Genomic DNA, 17,401 nt, shown 5'->3' with positions numbered 1-17,401 from the left:
AGCGATATTCGTGAATTAGCGCCTCAATATCTGCGCCAAAGCCGCAAAAATATGAAGCCCGCTTTTTTAAGTACACATACAGTAATTCAGGGAAAATTTTTATTCAACATGACTACAACATTCGTCGAAAGAAAAAAGTAAACAGAACGAATTTATCCTAGTTTAATGTAGACGTGTACCAGGTTTCACTAAAATCGAACCCCAAACAACTGTAGGAAGAAAAGCGCAATTTCACAGATTTCCTTATCTTAGAAGCTATGACAACACTGTTTGTCGAAACCAATTACCAATATACAGATTTCAAGTAGTTTATTTACATACATGTTCTATGAAAAATGCGACCAAAACCGTCGATGAAAAGCATTATGAAAAATTGATTCAGACACGCAATTGAACAGACATTGAATACATTTGTCATACCTCAGTATACATGTAACATATAACACAAAAAGTATCACAACATTAAAACTAATATATGCTAAAACACAACATGCAAAGAAAAAATCTAATTTTGAAATGATTTAAGCTAGGTCCGAGAATCACGCTTATAAACTGAATACGTTTTACTTGCGACGCGGATGTTTGTAACCGTAAAATTGTAAATTTATAACAAATGAAAATGTTATTTATTTCCATTCTAGTGCAAATTATGGATCTTATTTGATGTTAACATTTATTTTGAGGTCGCCCGCGTGGAGCAGTGGTTAGAGCGTTTGTTCTAGGGTCGCGGTGCAAGGAGGTGACCCTTACGTTGCAGGTTCGAATCCCACTGGACGTGGAGACTGGTCCTTCGGATGAGATCGTAAAAGTTGAGGTCCCGTGTTGCAGTAGGTGCTGACACGAAAAAGATCCCTAACTCCTCAATGGCCATAAGTGCCGAGTATAGGTATAAATTTGCAGCCACCGGCAAGTGGTGGCTTTTCCATATGAGTGAAAAATTTTCGATAGGGACGTTAAACAATAAGCAAACAAACAAAACATTTATTTTGAGGGTTTTTGCTTTTTTGTAATATGACAAAAGCCACGAACGGTTCATGCTCGATGTTGTATTTTGCATCATGTTGTACTTTGCGTCATGTTGTATTTGGCGTCACGTTGTATTTTGCGCCATGTTGTATTTTGCGTCATCCTACAAATTTGAAACAACATAGGTCTTCTGTGATACATCCCGTCTTCCTTTGAATTCAGAGGACTTTGTTCGATTGCAGAAGACACAAAATAAATTCACAAAGCTTCCCCTATATCTTTTTTCCAAAACTATGAAAAAGCAAGCAATATAAAGTGTAAATAATGTATTCCCTAACATACGAAAATCTACTATGTCAAGACTCAACCCAAAAAGTTTTCCAGTATGAATAATTAACACACAAAGGGCATGAAAAAGGGAGGTAAATATAACGATTTTGGCAATTTTAACAGTTGGTGTTGTAATGGTGTTGGACAAATTTTCACGTTTCCTGCTAACTTTTACCAACTTTACTATCATTGCAATATCAAGTGCTAAAATTACTATGAAGTACGTACTTCGTAAAGTCATGGTAATTATGTTCACTTTTTGGATTAATGCTGGATTATTTGTAAAAAGTATGCAAAATGGATACAAATTGAGTACGTACAGAATAAAACAATCTACTTTCAATCGCCGATTTGAAAACCAAAACTTTACTCTCAGAGGAAAATATATAGCACAAAATCTTTCAATGGACATAAGCAATATAACATTCCACGTGACTGCTCTGATGTATATTTCTAAACAGTGAAAAATTTTCTCTAAAAAATTATATTGCATCATCGCAATATCCATTGTCTGCTTGATAGTTGAAATAAGGTCAAGATAATGCAAAGCATAATAGGTAACATCGAAGATACATTGACAAATATTCGATACTGTTAGATGACGTATCAAAACAGTATATGACGATGAAATGTCATGTTTAGTTTGTACAATAAGAAAAACAATGTTTATAAACATATCCAAGATAACAACTGCCAGCAGAAGAGTGTTGATGAGGGAAATTTTCTCATATGTATCAATCGTAGCATTGTAGCAGCCGTGCATAGACGTGAAATTAAGCTCACTGTTGTTGCTGCAAATCATCTCTTCCTCTCTGATGCTAAAATGTCAATGAACGTAAAAAATTCTGAAAGAAGAAAAAAAATCAAAGATCAATTGAAAGGAAACAAGGAAGTTCTATCATAAAACTCTCTCTCTCTCTCTCTCTCTCTCTCTCTCTCTCTCTAGCGTTCAATAACCCTATAAGAGGATGATCACTCTCCTATGCATCGTGACGTTTTCAAAAAAGCGATCGAGTCACAGATCCGTCACTCCATCATTGTCTGTATGATAAGTCAATGCGGTATTCTTTGTATTGATACATTTTCATATAAGCTTGCCTAAAATGCTTCAAATGATTAAATAAAGTATATAACTATTTAATTCAATAAAATATCAATTTAGTTAAAAAAAAATGCCTGAATGGGCCCGATTTTAGCAAAGAAAAAATTTAAGGAAAGGGTGTTAATTATAACATGGCAGGTATATCAGTGCTAAAACTTGTCTCCTGGTATTTTAAATATATCAGATACTTGATATATCTCTTTTTCAATTATTCTTGTTTGTACAAAGTAGGAGATTATAATTAAGTTTTTTTTACAGATTGAATAAGGTGCAAAGAACGTCTGAAGCATTCCTCACATTTTTTTTTGTTTGTTTGTTTGTTTTTTTTTTTTTGTTTTTTTGCTTTTCCAGTTGATATAATTAATTGGTTTTCTCATCGATATAAGCTTTTGCATATACCAATTCATCCTAATATAACACGTCAACTCGCTTCAGTACTTTCATTACTTTAATTATTATCATTAATGGTTACGGTGCTACAGTACAGGTACAACAGATCTATGCTTGATTGATGCAGGTGCCATAATCGATACAGAGTGTGATGAGTAGGCGTTGAATTTAATACACAAAAGTGTGGAAATTCATTTGAGGACTAAACAGCTTTTTGAAAAAAAAATGATATTCATGTGAAAGAGTAATGTAACATATACCACGACTGAATCTGTATCACGATTGTTTATTGGTACTTGACAACAATTATTGTACCGTATTACTCTTCCACCCGTCATATTTCACTCTCTGCATGTATTTAATTTGCTTGTGTAAGATAATGATAACCAAGTGTCAATATCTATATAGAGAAAACAATATATTTTTGTTCGTCCAGTCTATAGAATACATGAATAGAATATAAATAACACTAGATATTTATATCTTTTTTCCAATAATGATCCATTCAGTAAGTCAACCAAGGTAAGTATAACTTCTATTCGAGAAGATGTTAAATTGTCAAAAAAGAAAAAAAAACCCATAAATTATTATTTGCCTCCTAAATTTATTGAAAGAATGAAATAGATTGAACTTATATCATTTTTAATGGGAAGAGACAAAATGTACATGTAATATACCGGGGCGTTGAAACAATCTAAAGAGAACATACATGTATATTGATCATTTTTAGACAAAACAGAGGCAGCATTCAAATAAACACAGATTCAGAGGAATTCACTCCCCAACTGCTTTGATCTTAATATAGAAAAATTACTGTCCAAATGACGATATCTATTATAATATTCGAAACAAATATACTAGACCCTTGTAGAATTATTTCTTGTGATAAAACAACTATTTTTTGTTCACATTATCTATAAAAAAAAAAATACATTTAATTTTGAATTAGATGTCGTCATAAGACTTATGTACATGTAATTGTTTGTCTCTAATTTTACGCTAGCTCCTTTGTGACTGGGAAGCGAAGAAGCCATGAAAGTTATTCTATAATTTACATGAAATATGTACTAGTGTAAACACATCAAATTGGGCATACAATGCACAGGTGAGCATATGACCATGGAACCCTAGTGGTGTTTCAAATAATAAATTCATTACCAGTCTGAAGTTGAAGGTTATGATAAGTGAACTCTGATTTTAAAAGAGGAATTTGAACTTTGAACTTCAGAACGTCATTTTCGACCCTCCATTGGCCCCAAGGATCAAAATAAAAATTCCCAAACCTTCTTGCACATTTTCAGGAAAGCCCCGAGCATCTTGTAAAAATAAGAGGCCCAAGGGCCTTAACGGTCACCTGAGTTATAATACAACAATTTAGAGGATCCATAGAGTATAAGATAAACTGATAGATGAAGCTTTGTTGCCCAAAAGCAAGAGAAATAGGAAGATCAGAATCAATGAAATAATTAGTCTAGTATTCAGTAACAACTCATAAATTAAATTCTAATCTATCCTCCATTTATCACTATCGCAATGCAGACAATCAACAAACTATTAGTTCTTATGTACCACTTTTAATCCCATATTGTGACCTTTCACACTGGCCTCTCTTGGTCTTTGAAGAACATTAAATGAGATAAGTTATTTTGTCTCATTTTGATTTATTTATTATTTTCAAGTCTACCTGATCATTAAAATTATCAAAAGTGGATGGCAAAGGGGAATAACTTCTCTCAGTAGAATACAAATTAATACAGCGCTGGTCCTGATGTTATAAAATCTAGTAAAAATATCCTTGCTTATTAAAACTTTTATTCTGTTTGACTTCGATTTGCCAAGTAGTAGAGAAGATTTTCTAAGAAATAATGCATTTTCACTACAGATTCAACACAGCCCTATCCTAACACTAAAACCCATGTCCAAGGGTCATGAAATTCACAGATTTGGATTTTATTATGAGAATTTTTTTATTATAAGAAATTATGCTTTTTCACAATATTATCAATAGAGCTTCCCCCCTGGGGCCATGAATTTTACAATTCTGTAAAAGGCATCCTTGTGCATCATAACCATGCACTTAGTTTGTTTAAATAATACCCAGGAGCAGAGAAGAAGATTTTCAAAGAATAAATGAATTTTCTTTATATAATCAATAGAACCCCGTCCTAACACCAGAACCCCTGACCCAGGGGTCCTGAATTTCACAATTTTGGAAAAAGCATCCTTGTGAATCATAACCATGCACTTAGTTTGTTTAAATAATACCCTGTTTTAGAGAAGAAAATTTTCAAAGAATTAATGCATTTTCACTATATAATCAATGGAGCCCCGCCCTAACACCAGAACCCCTGACCCAGGGGCCATGAAATTAACAATTTTGTTAAAGGCATCCTTGTGCATCATAACCATGCAATTAGTTTGTTTAAATAATACCCAGGAGCAGAGAAGATTTTCAAAGAATTAATGCATTTTCACTATATAATCAAAAAAGCCCCGCCCTAACACCAAAACCCCGAACCAGGTGCCAAGAAATTAACAATTTTGGAAAAGGCATCCTTGTGCATCATAACAATGCACTTAGTTTGTTCAAATAATACCCTGGAGCAGAGAATAAGATTTTCAAAGAATTAATGCATTTTCACTATATAATCAATAGAGCCCCGCCCTAACACCAGAACCCCTGATCAAGGGGCATTGAAATTAATAATTTTGGAAAAGGCATCCTTGTGCATCATAACCATGCACTTAGTTTGTTTAAATAATACCCTGGAAATGAGAAGAAGATTTTCAAAGAAATAATGCACTTTCACTATATGATCTATATAGCCCCGCCCTAGCACCAGAATCCCTGACCCTGGGGCCATGAATTTCACAATTTGGGTAGAGGGCTTAATGCTTATTACAATCATGCCAACAGTTTGACTGCTTGGTGTCCAGGAGTAAAGAAGATTTTTTAAGATTGCATCAATTTTGGTGGTTTTAGCCCCACCCCTCAGGCTCTAGGGGGGCGGGGACCATGAAATTCACAATTTTTGTTCCCCTTCACCCATAGATGCCATATGCCAAAATTGGTTGAAATTGGTTTTGCGGATTTGGAGAAGAAGTTGAAAATGTTCAAAAGTTAACGCACGACGGACGACGCACGACGACGGATGAAAACAAATAGCAATAGGTCAACTGAGTGACTCAGGTGACCTAAAAATGAAATCATACTGTGTAAAATGTATTAGGAGTTCTGAGAAGCAGGTTTTTGTAAAATGAAAGACGTTGTTTTCGACCCCCATTTTACCGATAGGGCGGAAAGGAAAATTCCAAAATCTCCCGCAATCTGCAAGACATCCCAATCATCTTGCAAAAGATAAAAGGGCTATTTCGTAAAATTTCTGAGGATTTCTCGGAGCCAGGTTTTTACGGCCTCGTCATCGAAGATTTGGGGGTATATAGTTTTTGCCATGTCCGTGTCTGTCTATTTGTACGCAAAAACTTTAACCTAGCCTTTTGATTGGTTGGAGCTATGGCTTTCATATTTCACATGTGTATTCCTTTTGACAAAACCTTCTTTTGGGTACCAAAATATTTGACCTCCTGACCTTGACCTTGGAGTTTGACCCACTTTTCGTAAAAAGATAGCCAACTTCAACATTGGCCATAACGTTTGAACAGTTGGTGCTAGGGCTTTCATATTTCACATGTGTATTCATCAAGACAAGACCTTTCCGTGGGTGTAAAATAATATTTTTGAACTTGACCTTAGATTTTGACCCACTTTCAAAAATACTTTAACCTTGGACATAACTTGGACATAACTTTTGATAAGTTAGTACTAGGGCTTTCAAATTTCTCAGGTATATTTCCTTGTGACAAGACCTTCTTTGAATACCAATAATTTTGACCTCTTGACCTTGTCCTTCGAGTTTACATGTAACATACTCTTTAAAAATTTTAACCTTCGCCATAGCTTTTGAACAGTTGGTGCTAAGGCTTTTATATTTTGCATGTATATTTCTTTTGACAATGTCTTCTCCTGCGTACCATTAATTTTGACCCTTTGACCTTGACCTTGGAGTTTGACCCACTTTTATAAATTATTAACCTTGACCATAACTTTTGAATGATTCGAGCTTGTGCTTTCAAATTTTCCAGGTTAATCCATTGACGCATTCCCTTTCTTTTGGTAACAACACTTTTGATCTCTTGACCTTGGAGTTTGACTTGCATTTGAGAAACTTTAACCATAAGCTGCCATACGGAGGATCAGTGTTTCACAAACATATCTTGTTGTAAAATGAAAAACGTAGTTTTTCGACCCCCAGTTTGTCCACAGGGTGAAAACGAAAATTCCGAAACCTTTTGGCACATCTACTGGGCACCACCTATCATACAATTGTATTCCAAAAGATGAATTGGTTACTGCTTAATTTGTAAGAGGGATTACAGGAAGAAGAAAGTGTAACAGACGGACGGACCAGGATAACAACAATATATCCAAACATTCTTTAGAAAGGTATAATTACTGTAATTAATCTATGAGTTGTCCGGTAAAATTCTGGACAACGTGTAAGTTGTCTAGAGTGGATAATAATCAATAATGTGTTCTAAAAATTTTCCCTACTCTTTAGTATATTTTTTCCCCAAAAAATGTACATAGCAGATTTTAATTTTTCTGGACATATATGCTCAAATAAACAAAATATGGCATTTTAAGTTATGTGTAGCCTCGCCTTACGGCGCACGGATGATTACGTTAAGGGTGTCTAACGGAACGACATGTACTGACAAAAGTGAAAGACGGTGTCAACGCAGACTATCAAAAAAACTGATCAAGAAATTGCATAAATAGGTGAATGAAGTAATAGTAAGAACAAAAGTCCATAAAATACTAATGCAAACTTCCAGAAGGTGGACCTTAAGTGTGTGCGATATTGGTCCCTCGCCTGTATACGGAGCATCCATAGTAAATTTACTAAATGATTTATATTTTGTAGATCTTTGCAAATATTAAAAGAAATATCTTTCAGCTGCGTTTCAATGATCGTTCACAAAAGAAATGGAGAGATAACCCATTCTAACAAAAAAATCACGGGCCACATTGCTCACCGGAGTTCTTTGGCTAGGAAATTGAAAAGTTTAAAGTATAGCTCGTATCAATCTAACTGATTATGCTTTCATATTTCTTTGACTGATCATGTCTTTAGAAGATTTTTATAAGTTTTTTCCCCTATATATTTCTGTAAATGTTTGATTTTCTATTGTGGCCCTGCCCTTCCTCCCGGGGTCATGGATTAAACAAACTTTGAATCTACACTACCTGAGGATGCTTCTGTTTGTTTGATTGTTTGTTGTTTAACATCCCTCTCGAGAATTTTTCACTTATATGGAGACACCTCCACTTGTCGGTGGAGGGCTGCAAATTTTGACCTGTACTCGGCACTCAGAGCCATTGAGCAGTGAGGGATCTTTTCCGTGCCAGCACCCACACGAGACCTCTGTTTATACGGTCTCATCTTAAGGACCGGTCTCCACGTCCCGCAGTGGATTCGAACCCGCGACGTAAGGATCAACTCCTTACACCGCGACTCTAGAACAAACGCTCTAACCACTGCGCCACACAGGCGACTAGGGAGATGCTTAGAGAACTGTATTAATATGACTTATTATGGCATTCCTGTTCTTGAGAAGAAGAATTTTAAACATGTACCTAGATATTCCTCTTTACTTTGATCCCTTGTTGTGGCCTCATCCTGGGGGTCTTTTTAAGATTTTTAAAGACTAAAATCCTATGTAGAAATTTGATTGTCCATTGTGGCCCCATCCTAGCCCCAAAGGGTCATGATTTGAAAAAAACTTCAATCTACACTATCTGAGGATGCTTCCATATAAATATGACTAATCAAGACTGTTGTTCTAAATCAGATATTCAAAGATTTTTTTCCCTTTGGATTCCTATGTAAAACTTACTGCCCACTGTGGCTCCATCCTACCCTTTGATTTGAACAGACTTAGATTTACACTATCTGAGGATGCTTCCTTGCAAATATGACCAACCATGGCTTTGCTGTTCTTGAGAGGAAAAGTTTTAAAGATTTTTTCTTACATATTTCTAAGTAAAACTTTGCCCATTGTGGCCCCACTCAGCCCTAGGGGTCATAATTAGAACAAACTTGAATCTACACTATTTTCTTTCACATAAGTTCCACCTTTCCTGGCCCAGTGTTCTTTGATAAGAAGATTTTTAAAAGACCCCAACCAATTTTCACCGAACTATCTCCCCTTGACAGAGAATGTGGTCCTTCACTTTGACAAACCTTAATGCCCTTCACCCAATAACCTCTATGCCAAGTTAGGTTGAAATTGGCCCAGTGGTTCTGGAGAATAAGTTGAAGTTGTTAATGACAACGACGATACGACATGTAGGAAACGGACAAATTTTGATCAGAAAAGCTCCCTTGCGCATCACATTTATATCAGTTGTGTTGATTTAACATGCTGTCATTTTGGTATGTTAATTATTATTAATATTGCAGTCATTGCAGACATTTTCAATATTCTATGCATTAAGAAATAAAAGATTCATAAAAATAACAAAACGTGTAATTAGCGAGAAATACATTTAGAACTGATTTTTGTATCCGTTGTTAAGTAGGCAAATTGCATCAGCTTATCCCCCCAGATTCTTTACCTGAATAGAATTACTGTGATTGGTTTTCTTTACTTGGGTCATGTGACCATGAACATAATATTAAAAAAAATACATATCTTACCTTCAAATATGATAAACTTCTGCCTTTCTCCTCGGTGCATAAAAAAGAGTATGGCAAATGCAGTATTGTACTTCGCTCAGATGCAAAAAGCTTCTTTTTTTATCTTATAAAAATATATTGGTTTGCTAGTTATTAGGCCAAACAGTTATTTTATATTGCTGTGAGATGTCTGTATTGACCCACTGGCATAATGCTTGACCAATCATTGACCAGAAGGTCGTACTACAGTGTATGTCCGACCTCCCGTGATGGTTGATTGAATTACTTGACAAGTGACGATACCGTCGCGCCATACTGATCAGGTAGTAGGCAACAAGCTATAATTACAGCTAGATAAGATCGGTTACAATGAAATATGAAGATATCAAACAGTATTCAATCTCGAAAGTCCAATGAAACGATACAAATATGGAGCAGAGCAAACACGGACCTCAAAATTTAGAGGTGGGATCAGGTGCCATGGAGGAGTGAGCATCATTACAATCATTACCGAATATCGGCATATATCGTTTCCCTTAAATCATTGCTATGTAAATCAAAGTTAAAACACGTACTTTTTGCATGTACCATCCCCTACCAAGATCACTTTTTTAAATTCATACAATGAATATGAGAGAGAGAGAGAGAGAGAGAGAGAGAATGTAAAAAATCATATCATTGAACAGATTGACCAGACAAACTTGTTAAGACCTTAAATTATAAAATAATTTAATAACAGCACACAAAGAAAGCGAAGCAATAAGTGTTTGCCATTAAGGCAAACAACTCAAAGTTGAAACAATATTTCAAATACAATATATATTAAGCTTCAAGGTTTTGATGTTTTATAAAGTTTTCAAAGTGCCTTACACATGATACTCTGCTGTTTCACCATAGGAAAGTGAGTAAAAAGGGTAAGATATGAATTAAAAAAACGGTGTTTAACTTACAAACTAATACAATTCAAGGATGTACGCAATGTTAATGGAGACCAAGAATGTCATAAAGAAAAAAATATCCAAGTGGTTAAAATAATTCAAAAATGGTAGGGAACAGAAGTACTGTCAAATACATACCGAAAATAAAGGATATGGTAGAAAAAAACAGGAAAGGTACATGGTTAAGAAATTTTTGTATTGTAGTTACATCAATTGATAGGTGCAGTTCATATGATTCTTACAAGAAAATTGGTTATACATGTAGGTAGAGTTAATCGAGATAGATTACCTAATCTACTGCAAGAAAGGCTGAAAGCTAATCGTGTTTCGTGTGAAGAAATAATAATTTTACTATATTTCAATTATTTTCTAACGCCCAACTAACTATTAATATCAGGTAATTAAACACAGTTGACCTATCATTAGATTTGTGTGACAGGTCGGCAAGGGATGCTCACTCCTCCATGGCACCTGATCCCACCTCTGATGTTATAGATGTCCACAATCGCTCTGCTCCTGATTTGTATTGTGTGAATGGACTTTTGAGCTTGAATACTATTCATTGTCTACATATATTTCATTCTCTTCCAGTGGCAGTACTTTGAATCTACTTTACAATATTAACAACATAAAAGTACGATTATGATAAAACACCAAATAATTTTAGAATGACATAGATTTACCGGGCTACATGATTTAAGTAAACTTTTATTTCTACAGGGAGTGAGGGTACGGTGACCTCCATTTGTACTATTATAAAGGTCAGAAAACTGAAGGTCACCAGATCAATTTATTCATACTGACAGTGAGTCAGTAGCAACCTCGAAATGTAAAACAAAATGTAGACCAATCTGAAAAAAACAAAAAAACTTTTAATTAATAAATTCATTTTCAAACATTTTTTTCGGGCAAAAAAACTTAATATAAATAAAACCAATCACGTAGACATGTATCTACAAAAAAATGTTCCATTTTACCAAATTTCTGGCAAGAATGTTCTACAGATTTCATTCCAATACTGGTATAAGAATTGTCATGGGCTATCCTGTTATGTTCTATATCAAAAGAATCTATTTATCTATTTTTCAATCAATTTCTAGCATCAATGCAAAGGTTATCAGAATTAGTATATTTTTATATGACTTGTTCCTTCTTGTATTTAGGTTGAACCTTATTACAAAAAAGTAACTACAGTTTTTTTTTCTCCTGATTGTTAGATAACAGTTAAAAAAGTACATGTATGGGAAATGTTCATACACATGTTCGTTTTCAAGGAAACATATTTTATGATAATTAATATGTAATTATCATAATTGCATTTCCAAGTATGAAAAGTTATACAAAGTCATTGCAAGGTTCAATAAAACGTTGCGGTCATACATCAAGTCATTTAGATAACGCAGTATTTTTTGGAAAATTAGAGGCAAATCTGGATCTCGAGTTGAACAATATAAAAAAAAGATATGCTTTTTTCATTTCATCTATGTCATATCTTCTATCTACGAGTTTTGCAGAGAAAACGTTTTTTCCTATTTATTTCAAAAATGAAACTGTAAATTAATCGGATAAGATATTCATTATATCCTCCAAATTAATGGAGATTTTGTACATAATTATCAAATAATTAACTCGTGTGATAACAAAATACAAAAGAAAGAATCATATTGATATATGTACATTTTTCAAGAAGAAAATTTCAGGTTTCGACAATCTAGGGCAATTATTAGGTCTTTGTTTTTTATATATACACTGAGATGAGGATCAACTTCCCATCTACGACACATCAAAAGATCAATACTATACAATCTCGCCAGGTGAATATAAACAATAGTCTGCAAGGAGGATATGACCCACTGTGTGTCAGATGTCATTATTTAAGAAAAAAATTATCAGAATAAAGGAATTCTAGATTAATTGGAAACCTGTCTGTAGAATCTAATTAATATCGAACAGAAATATCATGGTCCCACTGGGAGCGTGACTCAATTTGTGGAACAGATTCTTGTGTTTCAACATCAAGTCATTTTTTTTTAATAAGGTTTACATTTAAAGCAATATTATCAAACTGTGAGACATATACTGATCTACATCTCTTTTTTCCCTTACACTACGCATTACAGGTACGGATTGGGGAGGGGGAGGGCGCTCCCGGCACGCATCCCATCTAAAACGTTTTTACTGTCACACATTGTCTGAATTAGGTCTGAGGTTCCAGAGAAGAATTAAGCTGAAAATATGTTCAGATAATATTAATGCGCGACGATGGACGAAAACAGATACAATGTAGCAATACAGGTCATCTGAGTGACCCAGTGTTGAATCTGCTCTGGAACTCCCGATTGTACAGCAAGTTTTAGCTTAATGATTTTAATGAGACATGATATAGAAGTCCCTCCCACACAAAATACCGTCGTACATTAGGAACCTTCGAAAGGCTGCACAGTTCTGATTCTGTGGTATTTTTATGCAGAGAGAGTAATCTGCCCTTTCATCGAAGATATAAAATAATTGAAAACAGTACACTACTCAATTTTTAATCATTGCATTTTTTAGGACCATGATGAATATATGAAACATTTTATTTGCATGTATTTTCCCCTATTAAAGTATTTTAAAAAATACAGTGATTTCGTACCCTACGTTGAAAATTAAATAATTAAGCCCAAAAATTTAACCCTTAAACATAATTTCCTCAATGCCCAAAAATATTTTTGTGTATCTAGGGTCGTTAAATTCCAGTCAGTGACAAAGTAATTAGAACGATAAAATGACTTACTCTGAATTCCCTGTTCTACATCAAAAAATGTTCCCCGTTCTGTCGATCTAATATTGGACATTCCGAGGCTAAAATGTCCTTCAGTCAAGAATTTAAAAAGCCCTTTTACTCGACCAGGAATACATTTATTTCTTTGCAGTACCTTTGTTGGGGGGCTTTTAAACTTGACCACTAAAACTGGTCAGTTGTCATAACCACACTCGTGAGATTAAGAAAATGTCCGTCCAGTGTCATTCAAAAGATACGAGAAATGGTATTTAATGCATAAAATTTGAGGCTTCTGTTTAATTACAGGAATAAACTTAAATGTACGAAAACGTTCCCAACAGTCAAGCCTTTTTTAATCGGCATAATTCGAGGAGTTCTGTTTGGCGAACGCATGACGTGAATGTCTGCTCAATGATTATTTATATTTCTCATCACTTAATAATAAAGAAGACCCCTTTACATTGTAAGTTGCAATATACATGTACCTCTATTTTGAGAGGATTTTATCATGTTTATGAAGAAATTGCAGTCTTATGCAGAAAGCATTGATTAAGGACATCGCAATTTTTAGATAAAATGTCCATTGTATGTACATGTAAATTTTATCTAGTGTCATTTTTCTTAACATGCAAGTCTACCAAATAAATGTTTGTCAGAAATACTTTTGATTGTTGCCTTTTTATGCAGGGTCTGTATATATACATGTAGTGTACATACATGTACAATCACTTACATATTATACATGTATATATCTAAAGTACATATATAATTATCATAATAGATATACAAAAAAGTCCATTTTTTCTAAGAGATAATAGGTTTGTTTTTAATAATGAAATATTCGGTTGGAGGTACCAGTTTTACACCGCGCTCCTGAAGGTGTTTAACTCTTAATAGGGTATATTTGCCGTAAAATTTGCCTGTATTAATAAATCATCCACGATCCAAGCTAATATAATATGTTTTAACACAAATTGGAATATTAATTATTCGGGGAAGAATTTATATAATTTTATCACACCCCAAATCCGGGAAACAATTAGCTGCAGCCGATCACAAACAGTTAATTCTCCGTGTAAATTTCTCACCAAGTCTGTTCTTCTTAATTGAAACAATCACGTATACTGCTCTTCCCCTAACAAAAAAGTACTATAGTTAACATTAGTATCAAAGTTTTTTCACTATATTAAATCAAAGTATTTTTACTATGGATTCCAGTTCGTTATATTTTTTGGTTCTTAAATTCATACATGCACATTTTTTATATTAAATTGAAATATTATTTGTATACTCACACATTATTTCCAAATTTTACATTACTGTTATCGAATTTTAGAGATTTTGAGCTTTGAAATCTCAAAAAAAAAAAAAAAAAAAAAAAAAAAAAAAAAAAAGTTCCAGAGTAAAGTTTCATAGTAAATCAAAGTATCAAAGTTTTCACTGTAGTTAACTATAGTAAACTATAGTTAACTAGAGTAAATTTTTGTTAGGGTCCATTCAATTTGTTGTAAATGCGTATATATTTGTACCTCTTTTATTATTTATATGTTGTTGTTTTTGTTTTGTTTTTGCGAGAGTGAGAGAGAGAGAGAGAGAAATGATTTTTGTAGAAAAGAAAATTTTGAGGTAAAATGGCAAGAAATATCCAATGATGATTCCAAACAATAAAACTTAAATTCCAATATATCTTAGTCGATCTTTTTGTTTAATTTCTTGTGATAACTAACAGATCATGTTGCTGTACGAAAGCCTGTAACATTTAGCACTTTTCAGGCCCATAGCAACGGTTTCAAAATTGGGAGGGGGTTCAACCTCCTAAAATAATCACACAAGCAAAGGAAAAAAATGTCAAAATCCTGGAATTTGCAAGTGTTCGACCTTACAGCAACAAAAAGTAGTGGGGGGGGGGGGGACCAGCAACTTAATGAAAATTTACTATACCTGAATACTATACTCAGAAAAAGTGTGTGTGTGTGTGGGGGGGGGGGGGGGGTACTATTGTGTTCTACAGGGCCTGCTTTTAAATTTTACACCGGATAATCGCAAAAGGTAACCACGGAAAATGTACATGCAATACTGAGTACCACATTTTTTTTTTTTTTTAAAAAGAAGGGGTCAAATATCAATATATATATTAACCCTGCTCTATCATAGTTATCGATTGAAATAATTTTAAATATATTTCATAAATCCCAATAAAATGGAACTTTTATGAGGAGCACATTTTGCTTTTTACACTGTGCATTAAGTGCATCTCAAAATGAAATAAACATTTTTGCATCCGAATAAAAGCACTGGCGATGGGGTAAGATATTTAGATATGTTGAAAGCATATTTTATATTTTCTGATCGTGAGATATACTATTCTGCATTAGGAGCAGAGCAAAGTGTACATATAATAACACACATTGGCAAAATCGATATTTGTTGAATTGTTGGGAAATTCTCAATACCTGACAAATTATCATTACATTTTACATGGATTCATTTTGTGTTGATGATCACGTCGACCCTAATTTTAATAATACAAAATGATAATCCCAGTTCGAGTTACATCTTTTACTAGATTTTGCATGGGGATGCTTGTAATTAAATGCTTGTATGTCTGTTCCTAGAATACATAATAATAATTCCCGAGCAAAACTTTTCTCCTCTCGATCTCACCCACCCACCAAGAGGTCATGATTAAAAGAGACTTAAGTTGCATTTCCTGAGGAGATGCAAGAATTCATCCCTTACTGGGGCTCCAGGCTACATGTATCCCCTAGGGGTCATGATTTAAACAATTTCGAAAATGCACTAATCGATAAATTATAGTTTGCAAATTAAAATTCCATGAAAATTTCACTGCTTCAGTGTGGTCTAAAATCATTTAACATTATTTGGACAAATTTGAATCTACACTAACAGAAAAAAAATGCATAGTATGCATTACCATTAAAAACCAGGCAATTAGCTGGGGGGAAGGGGTGCCAGAATTGTATAAACTCAGGACATTCCCTTGGAATTTCCAGAGTTATTTAATTAGTTCAATTAATACTATTTAAACTTGCACCCCCATCTATGAAACAAAAACTCTAACCAAAGTGCTTAGGTGAGTGATGTGGCCCATGGGCCTCATTTTATTATAATCAAGTTTATTCCATAATTTTAGGGGGGTGCATATTTTACATCAATGCCTTTTATATTCGGCCAAATACGGTATTATTTTTTTAATAAAAAAAAATTAGAATTACTGTGAGTACTGAGCTCACAAAATGATACCTGCTGCTCCCATACGAGTATAATGGGGATGTCCATGTTCTGTTATTGGAAACCCAAAAATACCTGTCCAATCAAACTGTGAAGTGGGAGATGCACACTGATCCTACTGTAAAAGCAGAAATATCCATTAGGGATTAAATTTCGTTTATTTCGTTGTTAACAATTATCAACAAAATTGAATCCCACAATAAAAATTTTATATGACTAAATATTGAATAGGGTTACTTTGGAAACAACGAAATTCAATGCCAACAAAACCTTTTTAGATGACTAATCAATGAAATTTTATTCCCATGAAATTGTGTGCTTCTACGGTGTGTATAAAGATTCTGAGAAAGTCTCATTAAATTTATTCAGTGATAAAGGAATCGTTTTGGATAGCAGATGGTACCCCCAATATTATAGAAAGAATGGCAGTGTCCTTGTTTTGCTAGGGGAAACCTAAATATGAAATGTAGGAGGTGCACACTGACACTGTGTAATAAAGATTCTGTGAAAGTCTCATTAAATTTTATTTAGTCGTATAAAAGAAATTGCAGACATGGCTACCCTCAAGTGTTCACGGATGGAAGAACATATGGACAGACACCCCCAACACTTTATATCCTCCACTTTTCAAGTGGGGAGGGGCTTAAAAAATTGAGACACGATTCGTTTCCTATGGAAGCCGGTAAGTGCCAGGTAGCATATTTTATCTATTTATCTGGCAGCTGCCAGTTATTTATGTGGTGGCCACCAGATAAAAAAAATTTTCTACCTGACAACTACCAGCTTCCATAGTTTCCCCCACCCCAATGGAAAAAATTCCTGGATCTGCACTTGGAAACTTTGATCCTCTATTGTGGCCCAACCTTACCAAGATGTGCTATGGTTTGAAAAGATTTGAATCTACAAACTGTTAGAAAGC

The sequence above is a fragment of the Saccostrea echinata genome, unplaced genomic scaffold, assembly GCF_033153115.1.
Source record: "Saccostrea echinata isolate AGI-Se365-2 ecotype Australia unplaced genomic scaffold, CSIRO_AGI_Sech_v1 ptg000046l, whole genome shotgun sequence".
NCBI lineage: Eukaryota > Metazoa > Mollusca > Bivalvia > Ostreida > Ostreidae > Saccostrea > Saccostrea echinata.
The sequence above is the reverse complement of the archived record's forward strand: the minus strand, read 5'-3'. Positions refer to the sequence as shown.